We start from the raw sequence: 17,789 nt of genomic DNA, 5'->3' as shown, positions 1-17,789 counted from the left end.
CCATACAAAAGTTATCCGCCATTAGATTAACTAAAAACATAAAGATATCAATTGAGCTGAAATTCCATTGCACACTTAAACCAATGAACCGGTGATTTGTGCAGCCCACTTACCTGTGCAACCTGGTGATCTTGTATGACCCACTCGCTTGTATAAAAATGGTGATTTTTAGCTTCTAATCTTATGTTTGTAAGATGTGTGAATGACCGCTTAATCCAATGTAAGGGTGCGATATAAGTGTTTGGCTCCTTAATCATGTGGGCATGTGATGTATGTATGACCATTTAATCATATGCAATTGTGGAGTATATGTAGACGTCTAACCGTATGATTGTAAAATCCACAGAAGGCCAACCAACCACATGAAATCAGGTGGCATTGGTGACCACTCAATGACATGACCACATGTTCATGGGCATAGAGTTAGTCACCTAAACCATGAACAATCGGGTTGTACGTGTAGATTTTCTTAGTAATGAAAATTATGATATGGGTTGGATTATACAACGTGATAATGGAGTGCCCCTCAAATTCGGTATCATGCGACATAAATACAACCCTTACATTATGCTCATAGGTGAGGCAGATGGGGGGACCACTAAACTATATCTGATGTGATGGAAGCTAGTTCCTAGCCTCTTGATCATGTGACACCAAATCTGAGTCATTCTCCATATGAAGTATAGGGCGATCATAGTTTAAGAGTTAGTGTAACATAATGTAACCGGGTATGATAGGTATGCTTGTGATTGTGCCTTGGATGTTTTGAGATGCGGTCAGTAGACTATGATACTAATTGTATGTCCACTCAACCAAGTGAAATTACGGCATCAACAACCTGACCATGTGGGAGCTTAATAAAGTAGTTGCCTATAGATGTATGAGTTATGATAAGTAACCATGTGACCTTAAATCATTTATTAATGGCAAGTAGAGTGACATTTGTGTGGCCACTCAACCATATGGACTTCTGATAATGCAGTGGCCATAAGACCATGTGGGCATGTGAGAATTGTGTGATTACTCAGACTCATGTACTATGCTGATGGTGTAACCTCTTGGGTATGTGAACTTAAGACGTGTGTCAGATTGATCATAGACCCTACCTTGATGTAAGTATTGCATATTTCACCATTTAGGCTAGCTAATTCTAGAACATGATTCCAAAATGATTTAGATCTAATTCCTAAATAAGTCAGATGATATGAAATAGTGTTAATTGAACGTATAACTTTCGAACACTTGTGAACCCACTCAATGTAAGTAATTTATCCACACTATTCAATTGTTTTGCCAACTAGACTATTTAATGATGGAGCTCGCTGATGTGTGCCTTGTGCATCTGAACTATTATTCCTTGTACTACATTAACATATGTGAATTACTTATACTATCTACTTATTGGGACCCACCATAATGTTAGTGTGTGGACCAATCTGCTTACGGGACCACTTGGAAGTAGGACCCACCACGTTGTATGAGACAAACCCGCGTCATCGCAACAGTGACTAACCCTTATGTGTATATTATATACCAAATCGTTCAACTTAGGGATCATTGTATCTTATGAGGTTTACCTGTTCCTTTCAAACCATTGTAGAATTGCTACGATAACTATTTGCAAATCTAACCTACTAACAACCCACTTGAAGGTGAAGCCCACTACATTATATGAGTTTCACCAGCACCATCCATCATATGGCTCATTTACTATATGTTATAATCATGCCTTTCATCTCATAACCACTTGGTGCATGTACTTTACGTCACCACCACTCATTAACCATAAGGCCCAGTTAGAGTATAACCATGTGGTTTCAATAAAAGAAAATCATGTCGGGCCAAAGCCGCTAATGGAATATCCATCTTGCGAAGGATATGGTGTAATTCTGAATACAATTAATGCTCGTGATTATGATAGCTATGGATGATATCAGTGATGCTAGTTATTATGGTTAATAGAAGTATGTGATTTAATATCGCGATTAATGTTGTTTCATTTCCTAGCGTACTAAATTCATTTACTTAACCATGTTGTTATTGATCATACTCATGCACTATGGAATGATGGTATGTGCAAGTGTGCTTCAATACATTTGTTCATGTGTAAGATATGTCCTCTTCAGTTTAGTCACATGACTATGGATTGATATAGTTGATAGTGACACATGATGATTGTATGTCATTTTTGGCTTAAAGGTTAAGCAGACCCTAAACTCATGGCATTATATGCATACCACATGCACTTGAACATATGCCTTATCATGATTGCTTAAATTCATGTATAATCATGACATACATGATGATCGAAATACCACAGTCATGCCGTATAACATGAGTTGGATCTTGACGATGAAATGTACATCTATGATGATGACTTGGGTTATCCCTAAAAGTGAACGCGACACCGGAAGTGTGGAAATAGTAGGGGATGATATGCCCCTTGGGTTGAAAGTCCCTAAACCCTTATAGTAGCTAGGGTTGCCTCACCGTCGGGCTGAGTGGATACATGGGTCATGGATTTGACTCTCACTGATGAGGTTGGGTTGAGAAGAGGTGGGTCTAACCTGCTTAAGGGCTGAGGTGCAAACAAGGACCGGTCTGACTCACCGGCGAGGAGAAGTGCGAATGAAGTCCACTACTGGCATGGCAGGTGGAAGTCCACCGCAGGGCAGGTATGCAAGGTCGATTACTAGTGTCTGGTGTATGGGTATCGACCATGGTGTTTTCCATGATATACAGTTGGTGAAAGTCCACCACTGTGAGGGTATGCGAGGTCGATTACTTGTGTCTAGTCCATGGGTGTCGACCATGGTGCTTCCCGAGATATACAGTTATGATATGGCATGACAATATGATGATGATGATGATATGATTACGATGTGTGTAGTACGGTTATGGCTGTGGTATAGGAGAAATGAAAATATCACTTAGTGATGCTGGTAGTATTGACTCGGAATATTACTATGATGCATATGCATTGCATTGGCATTGGCATCGGCATCATACCTTACATGCTACACATCTTTCACCATACATGATTTTCTTATGGCATATTTGTCTTGCTTGCATATAGGACACACTGCACACACGTGTGTACTCACTAGGCTTTTTTGCCTAAGCTTCCTATTTTCCATTTTTTTCAGGGTAGGAGTAGCTTGGAAAACTTAGCTTTCTCGATGCATTGTATCTATTTTTTGATTTGGCAATGTTGACGTCGTGTACCTTTTGAAAAGCATTATACTTGTAACCATTAGGATTTATAATGGAGAGTGTTGCTTGGTATTTTGATCATGGATCTTCATGCTCAGGTATTATTATATGTATATACAATAAAAAAATTCATTCAAAATCTTCCTTGTGGTGCACCGAACTCGGGACTTGGTGTATGGAAGTCGAGTGCTGGATTCAGGGCATCACGGGTCCTCGGATTTGGGGCGTGATAGAAGATGGTATCAGAGCATAAGATTTGGGATCACTTACGAGCAATGTCAGTAACTTGAAAACATACACTACCAAAAAAAGGGGCAAAGGCTATGGATAAAATCCGTAGCCATAGACCTATGGCTACGGTTTTGTCCGTAGCTAGTCCGTTGCACGACTGTCGTCGTAGGTGCCATAACAATAGGTCTGGAACCTATGGCTACGGATTTAATCCGTAGCTATAGGTTACAACAGCTATAGATATAATCCGTAGCAATTATATCTATAGCAAAAACTTAAAACAACTATGGATATTATTTGTAGCTAAAAGTACGTAGCAATATGCCAAAATTGAAAAGGCTACACCTATCTGATTTAGTGGCTACGGTCAATATCCGTAGTTATTTTGTACATTAAAAAATTAAATCATTTGTTCATTCAATTACCACCTGTACAATCATTCATTCATTTAATTACAATCCTTCATTCAATCAATTACATCATTCATTCATTCAATTACAATCCTTTATTCAATCAATTACAATTACAATCCAATTCATTCAATCAATTACAGTTACAATTACAATAATGCTGAAAATACAAATCTTTGGCTTCATTAGAGAAATGTGCTCGACTTCACCCTGAAATTTCAATAGCTTCGTATATTCCATCATCCTATAAACAGTCATGTCATTCATAAATTAGAATGCCCATTGGGGAAAAGAAAGACAATGAAAGAAGTGCATCACGTATAACCAATTTTTTTTCTTAATGAATTGAAAAAAAACCCAAAGAGGAATGAAATTGACACAAAAGAAATAATCTCACCATATGATCATAGGTTTTGGTTTAGGTTTAGGTTATAGGTTTACGTTAAGGTTAGGTTATAGGTTATAATTAAGTTTAGGTTATAGGTGTTGGTTTAGGTTTAGGTTTAGGTTAAGGTTTAGGTTAAGGTTATAGGTTTAGGTTTAGGTTATAACTTTTGGGAACTTGATTATAGGTTAAGGTTTAGGTTTAGGAAATCGGGTTCGGGTTCAGGATCGGGTTTAGGTTTGGGTTTTCAAGTTTAGGTTTAGGTTAAGGAGTTGAGATTAGGATTAGGTGTAGGTTTGGGTTTAAGGATTTAAGAATACATTTAGGTTTTAAGTTTATGTTTAAGTTAAAGGTTTAGGGAAAGATTATAAGGTTAGGTTTAGGTTTAGGTTTAGGTTTAAGTTATAGGTTATAGCTTTAGGGAATTGAGAATGGGTTATGGTTTAGGTTTAGGAAATCGGGTTCAGGTTCGGTATTGGGTTTAAGTTTGGGTTTTCAAGTTTATGTTTAGATTTAGATTAGGGAGTAGAGATTAGGATTAGGTATAGGTTTAGGTTTAGGGAATTGAGTTTAGGTTATAGGTTTAGGGAGAGGTTAGGTTTAAGTCATAGGTTTTGGGATTTGGGAATAGTTTTAGGTTATAAGTATAGGTTTAGGTTAGGTTATAGGTTAAGGTTTAGGGATTTGAGTTTAGGTTATAGGATTAGGTTACGGTTTAGGTTTAGGTTATAGGTTTTGGGATTTGAGAATGGGTTTGGATTTAGGTTATAAGTTTTGATTTTGGTTTAAGTTATAAGTTTTGGTTTAGGTTATAGGTTTAGGTTATAGGTTTTTGGATTTGAGAATGGGTTCGGGTTTAGGTTATAGGTTTTGGTTATGGTTTAGGTTATAGGTTTTGATTTAAGTTGTAGGTTATAGGTTGATGTTAAGGTTTAGGTTTAGGTTTAGGTTATAGGTTTTGGGATTTGAGAATGAGTTCAAGTTTAGGTTATAGGTTTTGGTTTTGGTTTAGGTTATAGGTTTTGTTTTAGGTTATAGGTTTAGGTTTAGGTTATAAGTTTTGGGATTTGAGAATGGGTTCGGGCTTAGGTTATAGGTTTTGGTTTTGGTTTAGGTTATAGGTTTTGGTTTAGGTTATAGGTTATAGGTTTAGGTTAAGGTTTATGCTTACGTTATAAGTTTTGGGATTTGAGAATGGGTTCGAGTTTAGGTTATAAGTTTTGGTTTTGGTTTAGGTTTAGGTTATAGCTTTTGGATTTGAGAATGGGTTATAGTTTAGGTTTAAGAAATTGGGTTCAGGTTCGGGATTGGGTTTAAGTTTGGGTTTTCAAGTTTAGGTTTAGGTTTAGGTTAGGGAGTTGAGATTAGGATTAGATGCAGGTTTAGCTTTAGGGAATTGAGTGTAGGTTATACATTCAGGGAAAGGTTAGGTTTAGGTTATAGGTTTTGAGATTTGGGAATAGTTTTAGGTTGTAAGTATCGGTTTAAGTTAAGTTATAGGTTAAGGTTTAGGGATTTGAATTTAGGCTATAGGTTTAGGTTTAGGTCTAGGTTTAGTTTTAGGGAATTACGTTTAGGTATAGGTTTAGGGAAAGGTTAGGTTTAGGTTATAGGTTTTGGGATTTAAGAATAGTTTTAGGTTATAAGTATAGGTTTAGGTTAGGTTATAAGTTAAGGTTTAGGGATTTGAGTTTAGGTTATAGAATTAGGTTTAGGTTTAGGTTTAGGGATTTGAGTTTAGGTTATAGGTTTAGGTTTAGGTTTAGGTTTATGTTTGGGTTTTGGGATTTGAGAATGGGTTCGGGTTTAGGTTATAGGTTTTGGTTTTAGTTTAGGTTATATGTTTTGGGATTTGATAATGGGTTCGGGTTTACGTTATAGGTTTTGGTTTTGGTTTAGGTTATAGGTTTTGATTTAGGTTATAGGCTAACGGTTTAGGTTAAGGTTTAGGTTTAGGCTATAGGTTTTTGGATTTGAGAATGGGTTCGGGTTTAGGCTATAGGGTTTGGCTATGGTTTAGGTTATAGGTTTTGGTTTAGGTTATAGGTTTTAGGTTTACGTTTAGGTTTAGGTTTAGGTTATAGGATTTGAGAATGGGCTCGGGTTTAGGATATAGGTTATGGTTTTTTTTTAGGTTATATGTTTTGATTTAGGTTATAAGTTATAGGTTCAAGTTTTAGGTTTTGGTTTTGGTTTTCATTTAGGTTATAGGTTATAGGTTTAGGTTAAGGTTTAGGGAAAGGTAATAGGTTTTGATTTAGGTTATAGGTTACAGGTTTAGGTTTTATGTTTAGGTTTTGGTTTTGATTTAGGTTATAGGTTATAGGTTTAGGTTATAGGTTTTGGGATTTGAGAATGGGTTCGGGTTTAGGTTATATGTTTTAGGAATTGAGAATGGGTTCGGGTTTAGGTTATAAGTTTTGGTTTTGGTTTTGGTTTTGGTTATAGGCTTTTGGATTTGAGAATGGGTTATGGTTTAGGTTTAGGAAATCGGGTTCAGGTTCGGGATTGGGTTTAAGTTTGAGTTTTCAAGTTTAGGTTTAGGTTTAGGTTAGGGAGTTGAGATTAGAATTAGGTGTAGGTTTAGCTTTAGGGAATTGAGTTTAGGTTATAGATTTAGTGAAAGGTTAGGTTTAGGTGATAGGTTTTGAGATTTGGGAATAGTTTTAGGTTATAAGTATAGGTTTAGGTTAGGTTATAGGTTAAGGTTTACGGATTTGAGTTTAGGCTATAGGTTTAGGTTTAGGTCTAGGTTTAGGTTTAGGGAATTGAGTTTAGGTTATAGGTTTAGGGAAAGGTTAGGTTTAGGTTATAGGTATTGGGATTTGAGAATAGTTTTAGGTTAGGTTATAAGTTAAGGTTTAGGGATTTGAGTTTAGGTTATAGGATTAGGTTTAGGTTTAGGTTTAGGGATTTGAGTTTAGGTTATAGGTTTAGGTTTAGGTTTTAGGTTTAGGTTTAGGTTTAGGTTTGGGTTTTGGGATTTGAGAATGGGTTTGGGTTTAGGTTATAGGTTTTAGTTTTGGTTTAGGTTATAGGTTTTGGGATTTGAGAATGGGTATAGGTTATAGGTTATAGGTTTAGGTTAAGGTTTAGGTTTACGTTATAGGTTTTGGGATTTGAGAATGGGTTCGGGTTTAAGTTATAGGTTTTGGTTTTGGTTTAGGTTATAGGTTTTGGGATTTGAGAATGGGTTCGGGTTTAGGTTATAAGTTTTGGTTTTGGTTTTGGTTTAGGCTATAGGTTTTTGGATTTGAGAATGGGTTATGGTTTAGCTTTAGAAAATCGGGTTCAGGTTCGGGATTAGGCTTAAGTTTGGGTTTTCAAGTTTAGGTTTAGGTTTAGGTTAGGGAGTTGAGATTAGGATTAGATGCAGGTTTAGCTTTAGGGAATTGAGTTTAGGTTATAGGTTTACGGAAAGGTTAGGTTTAGGTTATAGGTTTTGGGATTTGGGAATAGTTTTAGGTTATAAGTACAGGTTTAGGTTAGGTTATCGGTTAAGGTTTAGGGATTTGAGTTAAGGCTATAGGTTTAGGTTTAAATCTAGGTTTAGGTTTAGGGAATTGAGTTTAGGTTATAGGTTTAGGGAAAGGTTAGGTTTAGGTTATAGGTTTTGGGATTTGGGAATAGTTTTAGGTTTTAAGTATAGGTTTAGGTTAGGTTATAAGTTAAGTTATAGGGATTTGAGTTTAGGTTATCGGATTAGGTTTAGGTTTAGGTTTAGGGATTTGAGTTTAGGTTATAGTTTTAGGTTTAGGTTTTAGGTTTAGGTTTAGGTTTAGTTTTGGGTTTTGGAATTTGAGAATGGGTTGGGTTTAGGTTATAGGTTTTGGTTTCAGTTTAGGTTATAGGTTTTGGGATTTGATAATGGGTTAGGGTTTAGGTTATAGGTTATAGGTTTTGGTTTTGGTTTAGGTTATAGGTTTTAATTTAGGTTATAGGTAATAGGTTTAGGTTAAGGTTTAGGGAAAGGTAATAGGTTTTCATTTAGGTTAGAGGTTATAGGTTTAGGTTTTAGGTTTAGGTTTTTGTTTTGATTTAGGTTATAGGTTATAGGTTTAGGTTTAGGTTTAGGTTTAGGTTTAGGTTATAGGTTTTGGGATTTGAGAATGGGTTCGGGTTTAGGTTATAGGTTTTGGTTATAGGTTATAGGTTATAGGTTATAGGTTTTGGGATTTGAGAATGGGTTCAGGTTTAGGTTATAGGTTTTGGTTATAGGTTATAGGTTTAGGTTTAGATTATAGGTTTTGGGATTTGAGAATGGGTTCAGGTTTAGGTTATAGGTTTTGGTTTTGGTTTAGGTTATAGGTTTTGATTTAGGTTATAGGTTAACGGTTTAGGTTAAGGTTTTGGTGTAGGTTATAGGTTTTTGGATTTGAGAGTGGGTTCGGGTTTAGGCTATAGGTTTTGGTTTTGGTTTAGGTTATAGGTTTTAGGTTTAGGTTTAGGTTTAGGTTCAGGTTATAGGTTATAGGATTTGAGAATGCGTTGGGGTTTAAGATATAGGTTTTGGTTTTGGTTTTGGTTATATGTTTTGATTTAGGTTATAGGTTATAGGTTTAGGTTTTTGGTTTTGGTTTTGGTTTTGATTTAGCTTATAGGTTATAGGTTAAGGTTAAGGTTTAGGGAAAGGTAATAGGTTTTGATTTAGGTTATAGGTTATAGGTTGAGGTTTTAGGTTTAGGTTTTGGTTTTGATTTAGGTTATAGGTTTTGGTTATAATTTATAGGTTTAGTTTAAGGTTTAGGTTTAGGTTATAGGTTTTGGGATTTGAGAATGGGTTCGAGTTTAGGTTATAGGTTTTGGTTAAAGGTTATAGGTTTAGGTTAAGGTTTAGGTTTAGGTTATAGGTTTTGGGATTTGAGAATGGATTCGGGTTTAGGTTATAGGTTTTGGTTTTGCTTTAGGTTATAAGTTAAGGGTTTAGGTTAAGGTTTAGGTTTAGGTTATAGGTTTTTGGATTTGAGAATGGGTTCAGGTTTAGGCTATAGGTTTTGGTTTTGGTTTAGGTTATAGGTTTTGGTTTTGGTTTTAGGTTTTAGGTTTAGGTTTAGGTTTAGGTTATAGGTTATAAGATTTGAGAATGCGTTCGGGTTTAGGATATAGGTTTTGGTTTTGGTTTTGGTAATATGTTTTGATTTCGGTTATAGGTTATAGGTTTAGGTTTTAGGTTATGGTTTGGTTTTGATTTAGGTTATAGGTTATAGGTTTAGGTTAAGGTTTAGGGAAAGGTAATAGGTTTTGATTTAGGTTTTGGGTTATAGGTTTAGGTTTTATGTTTAGGTTTTGGTTTTGATTTAGGTTAAAGGTTATAGGTTTAGGTTAAGGTCTAGGTTTAGGTTTAGGTTTAGGTTATAGGTTATGGGATTTGAGAATGGGTTCGGGTTCAGGTTATAGGTTTTGGTTATAGGTTATGGGTTTATGTTAATGTTTAGGCTTAGGTTATAGGTTTTGGGATTTGAGAATGGGTTCGGGTTTAGGTTATAGGTTTTGGTTATAGGTTATAGGTTTAGGTTATAGGTTTTGGGATTTAAGAATGGGTTCGGGTTTAGGTTATAGGTTTTGGTTTTGGTTTAGGTTATAGGTTTTGATTTGGGTTATAGGTTAACGGTTTAGGTTAAGGTTATAGGTTTTGGGATTTGAGAATGGGTTCGGGTTTAGGTTATAGGTTTTGGTTAAAGGTTATAGGTTTAGGTTAAGGTTTAGGTTTAGGTTATAGGTTTTGGGATTTGAGAATGGATTCGGGTTTAGGTTATAGGTTTTGGTTTTGCTTTAGGTTATAGGTTAAGGTTTAGGTTTAGGTTATAGATTTTTGGATTTGAGAATGGGTTCAGGTTTAGGCTATAGGTTTTGGTTTTGGTTTAGGTTATAGGTTTTGGTTTTGGTTTTAGGTTTTAGGTTTAGGTTTAGGTTTAGGTTATAGGTTATAGGATTTGAGAATGCGTTCGGGTTTAGGATATAGGTTTTGGTTTTGGTTTTGGTAATATGTTTTGATTTAGGTTATAGGTTATAGGTTTAGGTTTTAGGTTATGGTTTTGGTTTTGATTTAGGTTATAGGTTATAGGTTTAGGTTAAGGTTTAGGGAAAGGTAATAGGTTTTGATTTAGGTTTTGGGTTATAGGTTTAGGTTTTATGTTTAGGTTTTGGTTTTGATTTAGGTTAAAGGTTATAGGTTTAGGTTAAGGTCTAGGTTTAGGTTTAGGTTTAGGTTATAGGTTATGGGATTTGAGAATGGGTTCGGGTTCAGGTTATAGGTTTTGGTTATAGGTTATGGGTTTATGTTAATGTTTAGGCTTAGGTTATAGGTTTTGGGATTTGAGAATGGGTTCGGGTTTAGGTTATAGGTTTTGGTTATAGGTTATAGGTTTAGGTTATAGGTTTTGGGATTTAAGAATGGGTTCGGGTTTAGGTTATAGGTTTTGGTTTTGGTTTAGGTTATAGGTTTTGATTTGGGTTATAGGTTAACGGTTTAGGTTAAGGTTTAGGTTTAGGTTATAGGTTTTTGGATTTGAGAATGGGTTCGGGTTTAGGCTATTGGTTTTGGTTATATGTTATATGTTTAGGTTTATGTTTAGGTTTAGGTTATAGGATTTGAGAATGTGTTCAGGTTTAGGATATAAGTTTTGGTTTTGGTTTTGGTTATATGTTTTGATTTAGGTTATAGGTTATAGGTTTAGATTTTAGCTTTTGGTTTTGGTTTTGGTTTTGATTTAGGTTATAGGTTATAGGTTTAGGTTGAGGTTTAGGGAAAGGTAATAGGTTTTGATTTAGGTTATAGGTTATAGGTTTAGGTTTTAGGTTTAGGTTTTGGTTTTGATTTAGGTTATAGGTTATAGGTTTAGGTTAAGGTTAAGGTTTAGGTTTAGGTCTAGGTTATAGGTTTTGAGATTTGAGAATGGGTTCGGGTTTAGGTTATAGGTTATGGGTTATAGGTTTAGGTTAAGGTTTAGGTTTAGGTTATAGGTTTTGGGATTTGAGAATGGGTTCGGGTTTCGGTTTTGGTTTATGTTATAGGTTTTGAGATTTGAGAATGGGTTCGGCTTTAGGTTATAAGTTTTGGTTTTGGTTTAGGTTTAGGTTATAGGTTTTTGGATTTTAGAATGGGTTATGGTTTAGGTTTAGGTTTAGGTTTAGGAAATCGGGTTCGGGTTCGGGATGGGGTTTAGGTTTGGGTTTTCAAGTTTAGGTTTAGGTTTAGGTTAGGGAGTTGAGATTCGGATTAGGTGTAGGTTTAGGTTTAGGGATTTGAGAGTACATTTAGGTTTTGGGTTTAGGTTTAGGATTAGGTTATAGGTTAAGGTTTAGGTTTTAAGTTTAAGTTAAGGTTAGGTTATAGGTTATAAGTTTAGGTTATAGGTTATAGGTTAACGTTTTAGGTCATTAGTTTTGGTTTAGATTTAGGTTTAGATTATAAGTAAAAGGTTTAGGGAATTGAGAATAGGTTAAGATTTAGGTTTAGGAAATCGGGTTCGGGTTCGAGATCCGGTTTAGGTTTGGGTTTTAAAGTTTAGGTTTAAGTTTAGGTTAGGGAGTTGAGATTAGGATTAGGTGAAGGTTTAGGTTTAGGGATTTGAGAATACATTTTGGTTTTAGGTTTAGGTTTAGGTTTTAGGTTATAGGTTAAGGTTTAGGTTTTAGGTTTAGCTTAAGGTTAGGTTATATGTTATAAGTTTAGGTTATAGGTTATAGGTTAAGGTTTTAGGTCATAGGTTTTGGTTTAGGGTAAGGTTATAAGTTTAGGTTTAGGTTTAGGTTTAGGTTATAAGCTATAGGTTTAGGGAATTGAGAATAGGTTAAGGTTTAGGTTTAGGAAATCAGGTTCAGGTTCGGGATCGGGATCGGGTTTATGTTTGGGTTTTCAAGTTTAGGTATAGGTTTAGGTTAGGGAGTTGAGATTAGGATTAGGTGTAGGTTTAGGTTTAGGTTTAGGGATTTGAGAATACATTTAGGTTTTAGGTTTAGGTTTAGGTTTTAGGTTTTAGGTTAAGGTTATAGGTTTAGGTTAAGGTTTAGGTTTAGGTTAAGGTTGAGGTTTAGGTTATAGGTTAAGGTTTTAGGTCATATGTTTTGGTTTAGGTTAAGGTTATAGGTATAGGTTAAGGTTTAGGTTTAGGTTTAGGTTATAGGTTATAGGATTTGAGAATGCGTTCGGGTTTAGGATATAGGTTTTGGTTTTGGTTTTGGTAATATGTTTTGATTTAGGTTATAGGTTATAGGTTTAGGTTTTAGGTTATGGTTTTGGTTTTGATTTAGGTTATAGGTTATAGGTTTAGGTTAAGGTTTAGGGAAAGGTAATAGGTTTTGATTTAGGTTTTGGGTTATAGGTTTAGGTTTTATGTTTAGGTTTTGGTTTTGATTTAGGTTAAAGGTTATAGGTTTAAGTTAAGGTCTAGGTTTAGGTTTAGGTTTAGGTTATAGGTTATGGGATTTGAGAATGGGTTCGGGTTCAGGTTATAGGTTTTGGTTATAGGTTATGGGTTTATGTTAATGTTTAGGCTTAGGTTATAGGTTTTGGGATTTGAGAATGGGTTTGGGTTTAGGTTATAGGTTTTGGTTATAGGTTATAGGTTTAGGTTATAGGTTTTGGGATTTAAGAATGGGTTCGGGTTTAGGTTATAGGTTTTGGTTTTGGTTTAGGTTATAGGTTTTGATTTGGGTTATAGGTTAACGGTTTAGGTTAAGGTTTAGGTTTAGGTTATAGGTTTTTGGATTTGAGAATGGGTTCGGGTTTAGGCTATTGGTTTTGGTTATATGTTATATGTTTAGGTTTATGTTTAGGTTTACGTTATAGGATTTGAGAATGTGTTCAGGTTTAGGATATAAGTTTTGGTTTTGGTTTTGGTTATATGTTTTGATTTAGGTTATAGGTTATAGGTTTAGATTTTAGCTTTTGGTTTTGGTTTTGGTTTTGATTTAGGTTACAGGTTATAGGTTTAGGTTGAGGTTTAGGGAAAGGTAATAGGTTTTGATTTAGGTTATAGGTTATAGGTTTAGGTTTTAGGTTTAGGTTTTGGTTTTGATTTAGGTTATAGGTTATAGGTTTAGGTTTAGGTTAAGGTTAAGGTTTAGGTTTAGGTCTAGGTTATAGGTTTTGAGATTTGAGAATGGGTTCGGGTTTAGGTTATAGGTTATAGGTTATAGGTTTAGGTTAAGGTTTAGGTTTAGGTTATAGGTTTTGGGATTTGAGAATGGGTTCAGGTTTCGGTTTTGGTTTAGGTTATAGGTTTTGAGATTTGAGAATGGGTTCGGCTTTAGGTTATAAGTTTTGGTTTTGGTTTAGGTTTAGGTTATAGGTTTTTGGATTTTAGAATGGGTTATGGTTTAGGTTTAGGTTTAGGTTTAGGAAATCGGGTTCGGGTTCGGGATGGGGTTTAGGTTTGGGTTTTCAAGTTTAGGTTTAGGTTTAGGTTAGGGAGTTGAGATTCGGATTAGGTGTAGGTTTAGGTTTAGGGATTTGAGAGTACATTTAGGTTTTGGGTTTAGGTTTAGGATTAGGTTATAGGTTAAGGTTTAGGTTTTAAGTTTAAGTTAAGGTTAGGTTATAGGTTATAAGTTTAGGTTATAGGTTATAGGTTAACGTTTTAGGTCATTAGTTTTGGTTTAGATTTAGGTTTAGATTATAAGTTAAAGGTTTAGGGAATTGAGAATAGGTTAAGATTTAGGTTTAGGAAATCGGGTTCGGGTTCGAGATCCGGTTTAGGTTTGGGTTTTAAAGTTTAGGTTTAAGTTTAGGTTAGGGAGTTGAGATTAGGATTAGGTGAAGGTTTAGGTTTAGGGATTTGAGAATACATTTTGGTTTTAGGTTTAGGTTTAGGTTTTAGGTTATAGGTTAAGGTTTAGGTTTTAGGTTTAGCTTAAGGTTAGGTTATATGTTATAAGTTTAGGTTATAGGTTATAGGTTAAGGTTTTAGGTCATAGGTTTTGGTTTAGGGTAAGGTTATAAGTTTAGGTTTAGGTTTAGGTTTAGGTTATAAGCTATAGGTTTAGGGAATTGAGAATAGGTTAAGGTTTAGGTTTAGGAAATCAGGTTCAGGTTCGGGATCGGGATCGGGTTTATGTTTGGGTTTTCAAGTTTAGGTATAGGTTTAGGTTAGGGAGTTGAGATTAGGATTAGGTGTAGGTTTAGGTTTAGGGATTTGAGAATACATTTAGGTTTTAGGTTTAGGTTTAGGTTTTAGGTTTTAGGTTAAGGTTATAGGTTTAGGTTAAGGTTTAGGTTTAGGTTAAGGTTGAGGTTTAGGTTATAGGTTAAGGTTTTAGGTCATATGTTTTGGTTTAGGTTAAGGTTATAGGTATAGGTTAAGGTTTAGGTTTAGGTTTAGGTTAAGGTTTAGGTTTAGGTTATAAGATATAGGTTTAGGGAATTGAGAATAGGTTAAGGTTTAGGTTTAGGAAATCGGGTTCAGGTTCGGGATCGGGTTTACGTTTGGGTTTTCAAGTTTAGGTATAGGTTTAGATAAAGGAGTTGAGATTACGATTAGGTGTAGGTTTAGGTTTAGGGATTTGAGAATACATTTAGGTTTTAGGTTTAGGTTTAGGTTTTAAGTTTTAGGTTAAGGTTTAAGTTTAGGTTAAGGTTGTGGTTTAGGTTATAGGTTAAGGTTTTAGGTCATAGGTTTTGGTTTAGGTTAGGGGTATGGTCCTTGTAAATACAGATATAAACATGGCCATCCAGCGCAAATGGCCAGGCCCTTCCAATGTTGTCCATAAAAAATGGACAGCTTCATTATGGTCATAACAGCGGTTCCCTCCTTCCAGGGATCCCCGCTCCTCCGAATAGCTCCGACGCACATCCGGGTCTGCTCCATTAATTTTGAGCAAATATATAAACACGGCCTGTCCAAATGGCCAGGCCCCTCCAATGCTGTCCATAGGAAATGGACAGCTTCATCATAGTCATAACAGCGGTTCCCACCTTCCACGGACCCTCGCTCATCCGGATAGCTCCGACGCACATCCGGGTCTACTCCATTAATTTCGAGCAAATTTAATGAAGCAAATACATAACCACTTGGCCCCAAATACTTACTTTATAAAAGAAAATTTCTCCTGTTTTCTCAAAATTTTCATTTCAATCTTTTTTGGCCCAAATTCATGTCAATGCATGAGAATCATGCATAAACATGGATTTTAAGCAAAATACATGAGGGAAATTACAACATAGATATCATGCACAGGATATCACATAATGTATTGTTTGATGAACTACACATGTGCATTCTTGACAAGAGACGTACCAGATGCTTGAATCTGAAATATGCAGCTCCAACCCTCCCACATGCAACATCCACCTGAAAGAATGCGCATAACCGTCATGCTTGAGTAATCAATACAGGAATGTACAAGTAAAACCATAAACCCAGAGATACTGCATTTTCAGGATCTCCTCCATAGTTGACGATTCATTCTAAAGCTCTTCTCCCTCCTCCTTTACCCGAGCTTGGAACCGGCAATGCAAGGAGTTGCATTGGCGGAGTTAAAAAAGGGGTTAGGCTCCATTTGGTTTTCAAAAAAAATGTTTTCATAAATACTAATGTGATGACCAAATGGAGCCTAAGACTAAATACATTCAAATATAGAGTACAAAATTCATTCAATATTAAAATAAAAAATAAAAAAACAAGTGCCAAATTACTTCAAAATTAGTTCAAAATGCAGACAACACATGTTCAATTATACAGTACCAAATTTGTTCAAATTATTGAATTCTGAAAGACTCTTTCCCCCATTGTACAAATGATCCTGGACCGACCTCTCCAAGTGTAGATGCGAACCTATCTTCTTTCCACAAAGGAGCATGAGGTTGTATAACCTCAGTCAGGAAAACAACAAAATCTCCATCCTCCAACGGCTTGCAATAGATAGTTGCATTTGGATTAACTTCGTGTACTTCACCACGAGCAACTACACCACATTTTTCAAAACCAAGCAAGTCTCATCTCTTACCGATATATATAATATCTAACTACATTTACACATAAAATGGCATTGGTATTGTTAGCGTATATAGTATAATTGTAAGCTCATTATAGTAAAAAAATTATACTTGCATACCGACGATGCCTGAGTAGATTTAGCGACTGTTAGTGATGAGAGATTTTGAGTATACTGTCTATCTTTCTGCATATCCACCAATGTTTTCTTCATCTCAACTATATCTTGAGTCATACCATCCAATTTTTTCTTCACCTAAGATAAGTCTTGAGTCATGCTCTCTTTTTCTTTTTCACATTCTCTACCTTTGAACTAGCAGGGGTTGACTTCTTCAGTCCTACCTTGCTTATTGAGCAACCTAGACCCCGCATTCGCCCTCTATTGTCAGAACCAACCAACTGTATTAATATTCATAATTACCATAAAACTTAAGTAATTTTTAAATTTTATTATTACCTCTGTAAGGGCATCATCCATGCCGGTCATCCTAGAAGCAGGATTGCTACTATAGAGCTCATCTAGTTTTTCCTGTGAAAAAATATAAATGAATGCAATATAATTCAAAGTTATACATAGGCTTTTCATAAGGGTACTAGTTAGTGGTACGAGGGATGCACTTACAGCAAGGTCAGGATATTGGACAACTTTATCCTTTCTTGTATGGGCTCTTAAGAAGACTTCACATCTACCTATCTCGACATCAGAGGTAAGATTCTTCTCCATCGCCTTAGGCACATTACATATCATTCAAATACACATCATTAATAGATTTAGATGAATGATAATTCAAATTTAAATTCAATTTTAAACTATTATATCTATTTTTAAATACATACCATCTTATGGCGAGTAACATCCATGTTGTGCTTCCCAAGACACGCAGGTCCTTTTAGCTTGGCTCGATTGACTTTATTCCTTACGCTTACCCTCTTGAATTCCTCAATGGTACATTGATCCACGAAGGCCCTCCAATCCTCCATAGGGATACCTGGGGGGCAGGACCATCTCTTACAGCAATAGGATCCTTATTTGTAATATATTTTACAGTCAATCTTCTCTTGTAATTCCTTCATGTTTCACTGATGCGTTTTGTAACGTAATCAAGACTTGCAACCCAACTTTGACCCTCAAACTCATAAAATTGTGACAATCTTTCTGTGACTATATGAATTTGTTCATGAGGCACTTGGCGAAAGTCCAGGTATATGATCGGGATATGAGAACGGGTGAGGACACTGACATGCGATGCAAAGTCTCTCTGATCGGAACAGTCCTCATTCGGTTGCCCGAATTCATTCGTCTTTAGGACTTTTTTCCTATTAGATGGCACAAGTAAAGAGGCCCCCCTAGTAATGCCTCATTTTTTAGATGAAGAAGAAGCTGACACAATTACATAAAAACAATAACAGTTATATATACACATCATTGATTACTGCCAATATATAAGGAAAAGGAAATTTACATATATAATTAAGGAGAAGTATCTTATTACCTTTGGTGTTGCTTGAATCTGTACTCCCAAGCACCTGCGCACCCAATACCTCTGGTTATGAATCCATGTGCCTATTTCTTCCCTAATATGAAAAGATAAGAAAAGAAAAAAAAAACTAATGGTT

The 17,789-nt window shown here is 35.5% G+C and overlaps 1 long non-coding RNA gene across 1 annotated transcript; it reads right to left on the bottom strand.

The window, feature by feature from the left end:
- Positions 1-3,932: 3,932 nt before the first annotated feature.
- LOC131225489 (uncharacterized) lies at positions 3,933-15,602 on the bottom strand. The gene is made up of 2 exons (XR_009161369.1): positions 15,477-15,602; positions 3,933-4,098 (listed from the first exon to the last, which is right to left on the bottom strand). It is a non-coding gene; the product is annotated as an uncharacterized LOC131225489 (long non-coding RNA).
- Positions 15,603-17,789: the final 2,187 nt, after the last annotated feature.

This window comes from Magnolia sinica, chromosome 14 (genome assembly GCF_029962835.1).
Source record: "Magnolia sinica isolate HGM2019 chromosome 14, MsV1, whole genome shotgun sequence".
NCBI lineage: Eukaryota > Viridiplantae > Streptophyta > Magnoliopsida > Magnoliales > Magnoliaceae > Magnolia > Magnolia sinica.
Note: the sequence above shows the minus strand (reverse complement) of the source record. Positions and strands in the feature narration are given on the sequence as shown.